The following is a 4,870-nucleotide window of genomic DNA, read 5'->3' on the forward strand; positions in this document are numbered from 1 at the left end:
CGTTAATTACATTGCACATGTTGTCTCATTAAAAACCTTATGGGAGAAACCTTCAAGTAAAAACTCACATGGGAAAAAAGGGTACAACATTTAACCTTTTTGGTCATGTATTCTTCATAATATTATATTCTTCATGAATAGATATTTTTCTTCATGATAAATGCATAAACTTCAATGTTTTAGCAAATATGATCTACTTGATCTTTGTAATTCTAGTGGTTTTAATTACCTTTGAGGTAGATTCAATCAAATTGCTCTCCCTCATAAAAGCCATCCTTTGAACATCATTGTTCGAACCACACTTTTCATAAATGTATGCTTAACAATGATATGCAGTACCACAATACTTCTTTCAAAAGTTGGCTCATAATTCTTCTATGAATTATAATATGAGTATAAACAAGAGCAATGTGCTTCATGCATAATGACCACTTATTAGTTGTGCAAAACAAAAAAAATCCTTCAGGATAATAAATCTTTTCAGAGGATTATGGAGATAAATAAGTTACAATATTCAATATCTTCTAGATAGGGCATCAAACTCATACTAGAGTTTCAATACTTATAATTCTTTCTTAGTGGATTTTTAAATTGTATGTTCTACAAATCTTCGAGATTTTGATTAAACCACTAAATAATAAATGTAATCTCGCATTTCGCATTTAGGGGATAATTCAATTGCCAAAATCACCACTATTCTTATACCTTCTATGGTATTTAGAGGATATGATCACTTTATTGCTAGCTTTACAATATACACTTTTCTGAGTGTTTGTACGACACCTTCATGGTGTTTCGATTCCTCATTTTTATTCTCTTGGGTCTACATTCATTTCAGGGATTACTGATGTTTATTTAAGAATCGACTGGTAAATCCTTCAAGGATGTTCTCATTCTTATTGAATAATAGTTCTCTTCTATGAGAAATTATTATGTGATATACACAAGGAGATAGTGTTATTCACTACAAAGTCATTCAATGACTATTCCTTATAGGATATGCTTTTCTGGAGACTTCAATATTCATTTAGGAATATATTATACCTTAGACTTCTTAATACTTGGTATAAGATTTAATTTTCATATGTTGTGATTTATATTCTTTAGGAATTATATAGATTTTCATAATTCACTTATTAACTGCATATTCCATATTCATTCATTTCATTTGCCAGAGATATAGCAGAACAATTATTTCTTCTTAGTAGGAGATTCAACCTCAATTACTTTCTTCATTGACCCGATATAATCGCTACAGTCGACTTTGCCATAGACTTTATTTTTCGGATCCGGGTTCTCATAAGATAAATATTTGCAATTATACAGGTAGCGTTGTCGACAACTATTATTTTCTCCCTAATATTCTCATAATATGAGATTATTCTGTCTCTTTATTATTTTTCAAACAAGAGATGATTTGTTGTTCTGCATATCCAACACTAATGATGCACGCGCTTAGTGTGTTGGATTTCATCTTCGTGATAATCCTCTTCATGAGGTGCTTAACCTTCTTCATGAGGTGTTCTCTTCGTGAGAATGGAGGAGTTTTTTCTTATTTTATTTGATAAATATACAATAAACTAGAATCCAAAGACATCCCCATAGATTATAGCTTGATAGTATATAATATTTAGTTTACTACTAGTAAACATAACTTTTGGTTTGTAACTTCAAGTTACACCTCTCATTTTTAAAAATATCTAGCATATACTCCGCTTCATGCTTCACAAGAGCATTAGTCAAACTATTGTTTAATTTAGTGCATGATACTATTTTTGCTTCAAGCTTTAAGGAATATTTTCTCTTGCGATCATTTACCTTCTGTGGAAATAATATTTGACATTCAAAATAGGCTTTCTCTCCTCCTAATGCCAATATTAGATCTTTGATTAAAGTTCGCTACCGGTCCTTAAACTTATACAAGTATGTCATCCCGATTCTTAAACTTATATAACGTTCGTCTACGTACCTAAACATTGTTCGGGTCTCATTGCCCATCCAAACGGGTCTGAACCTGCTGCCCGTGGCTCTGTCTCCTCCCGGTATACCTGGCAAAGTGATATTAAAACTTTTATTTTGATCATTTCTTCATCTGACAAAGTGATATTAAACATTGTTCACAAATCAACATGTTTCTCGTATAGTTCAGGAAAAACTATGAGTCATATGTGAATTTATGAATAATGTTTACTAATACTTTGTCACATGAAGAAGTAACCAAAATAAAAGTTGTAGATAGTGATGAGTTTAACAACTTTTATGTTCAAGACTTTTATTGTTGAAATCATTTAATGTTTCAAAATCTTGTTTGAAGTTGCCAATTATTGAAATTTAAAATTTCAACTGTTCAAATTTGGTCAAATAAAAATATGATCAAAATAAAAGTTGTACATATTGATGAGTTCTACAACTTTGGTATTCATGAGTTTTTCATCTGAAATCATTTACTCTTTCAAAATATTGTTTCAAGTTGAAATTGTTTGAATTTCAAAATTTGAATCGTTCAAACAAAGTCACGTGACAAGATGACCAAAATAAAAGTTGTACATGTTGATGAGTTATACAACTTTTATGTTTACAACATTTTTATTTTATTTCATTTAATGTCATAAAATTATAGTCGAAGTTTTAAAATTTAAATTTTTAATTTTTGTTTTTTTGTTTTCTATATTGTTTTTACTACAATTGTTTATATATATATATATATATATATATATATATATATTTCTTCATATATAGAATAATACAAAATGTTATATTTGTGCATATACACAATTGTTTTTATATTACTTTTATTTTGGTCACAATTGCATATACACAATTGTTTTATATATACACAATTATTTTTATAATACAGAATTAATAATTTAAAAAAATAAAAAATATTTGTAGGGGCGGCTGGATCAGGAACCGCCCCTACAAATGCATTTGTAGGGGCGGTTGGATCAGGAACCGCCCCTACAAATCACCCCGACTATAAATCCAAGGGCGCACGAGTGTTGTCTGTTGTTGGACGCTCTCTTCTCCGCCGACGCCGTCAGGCTGCCCCGCCGACGCTGCCTCCCGGACCTGTCCCGACACCAGCCCGCGCCCCTTCCCCGCACCCGCGCGCCCTCTCCGCACCCGCGCGCCTGCTCCTCCCCGTCCTAGGGTTTCCACCGGCGGCGCACCCGCGCGCCCCCTCCAACGGCTGGGCGAACCCCGCCCCACTTCGCCACCTCTTCACCGGCGACGGTCACCCACCAGGTATGCCCGCTCCCTTCTCTCCCCTTTCTTCCTTTGCGGAGCAATCTCGGTGTGCCATCAATATCTTTTCTGTTTCTCAGTTTGAGATCCTCAAAAGAAAGTTCCATCAGGTCATTTGAGCTAGGTGATAGAAATTTACAAAAATCAAATGTGCCATCCACCCCTGCCAAGAACATTCTGTTCACTGAAATTGTTGGTTGCAATCTGAAGCTCCCGCCATGAGAACCTCTTTATTTGCCCAAACTCAAGCATATGATCATTCTGACCTGGAATTGTTGAACATGTTTGTCTTTTATCAAATAAAAGAAGTTAGATATTTTCTTTCAGAATGCTTAATTTATTGAGCCATTTCAATCTGTGGAAATATGTTTTCCTCATTGAAAGTTACCACTATGGTAATTATTTAACAAACATAGTGACAGACCTGACACGTCAATGAAGATTTCAGGCTGGTAACGCATTGTTTGCCACCATAGCAAAACTAGAACTACTGTGACAAAAAGAGTGACTGCTCCAGCAATGCTTCCAATAACCACCTTTAGCTTGGAATTTTTTGACCCACCTGAATGTATTAGAAAGCATTCATTTTGAGAAAAATGCCCTCAGTTTCCCTCCAAATTTAGTCTCAATTTGTCACTATGGTTTACCACTTTTTCTAGTAATTACCTGTCCTTGTGCTGCCTCCTTCACATGGAAATAAATTTTGGCCACAATTCAAGTGGTTGCCTGTAAAGCTGGGAAGCAAAAATCATCTACTAAGGATACTATAAAGTAGCACACATGAAATGATGAATTTTGTTTCTGTAATCTGCTTTCCACAGTTATATGACATACTTGTAATGAGCCGCCTGAAGTAGATGTTGTGGGATTTCGCCGCTAATATTATTATGTGCTAGATTACTGCAAAATAAATTGAGTTATTTTACATGATAATTGAACAACTATTCACTTTCTTGAATGAACTAATATAATGGCACTAGCAAGTTGTCATGAATGAACTAATATAATGGCACTAGCAAGTATGACAACGGTTAAATTTGACAGGTTTTACTTGTACATCTTGTTGCCATAAAGAATTTTTTTTTACATGTTATTCAATGATTGAAGATTTGAGAAAGAGCTTGGGATATTCCCGCTTAAATAATTGTGGCTTAGATCCCTGTACAAGTTATCAGTTATCACTCAGGGTTTCTTTATCAGTCATGATAATATGGGGTCATGGCTGACTCCTAGTCAATGGGAGGAGCTCGTGGCTCAGAAGACTTCACCGGAGGCATTGGAGCTCAGTGCCCGTAATACCGAGCTGACGAAGAGGAACAAACACCACTATCATCTAGGCCCCGGTGGCTACTATGCCAAGGAAGAGCAGTTTAGGAAGATGGACGAAGAGGCCGCAGCTGCTGGGAATATGGATGTGATGAATTTGAAGGTACGCTCAAGGAATTGGATATATGCAAGGAGTACAGAATCATCCAGCAGTAATCTTAAGTTTGATAAGCCAGAGACCCAAGAGGCAGTATCAAGGATACTGAAATATGTTGAAGACAAGGAGAAGGGCTCATTCAATCCTTCCAGAGAGAGGGACGAGCTTAGCCTTGGCTTGGGAAACAAGGAGCACACAGGC

General features: G+C 35.2%; 1 long non-coding RNA gene across 1 annotated transcript; it reads right to left on the reverse strand.

Moving 5' to 3' along the window:
* Window positions 1–3,711: 3,711 nt before the first annotated feature.
* On the reverse strand, window positions 3,712–4,215 carry LOC136516539 (uncharacterized). The gene is made up of 3 exons (XR_010774084.1): window positions 4,081–4,215; window positions 3,913–3,980; window positions 3,712–3,808 (listed from the first exon to the last, which is right to left on the reverse strand). It is a non-coding gene; the product is annotated as an uncharacterized lncRNA (long non-coding RNA).
* Between the last annotated feature and the right edge of the window lie 655 nt (window positions 4,216–4,870).

The sequence above is a fragment of the Miscanthus floridulus genome, chromosome 17, assembly GCF_019320115.1.
Source record: "Miscanthus floridulus cultivar M001 chromosome 17, ASM1932011v1, whole genome shotgun sequence".
In the NCBI taxonomy this organism is placed as follows: domain Eukaryota; kingdom Viridiplantae; phylum Streptophyta; class Magnoliopsida; order Poales; family Poaceae; genus Miscanthus; species Miscanthus floridulus.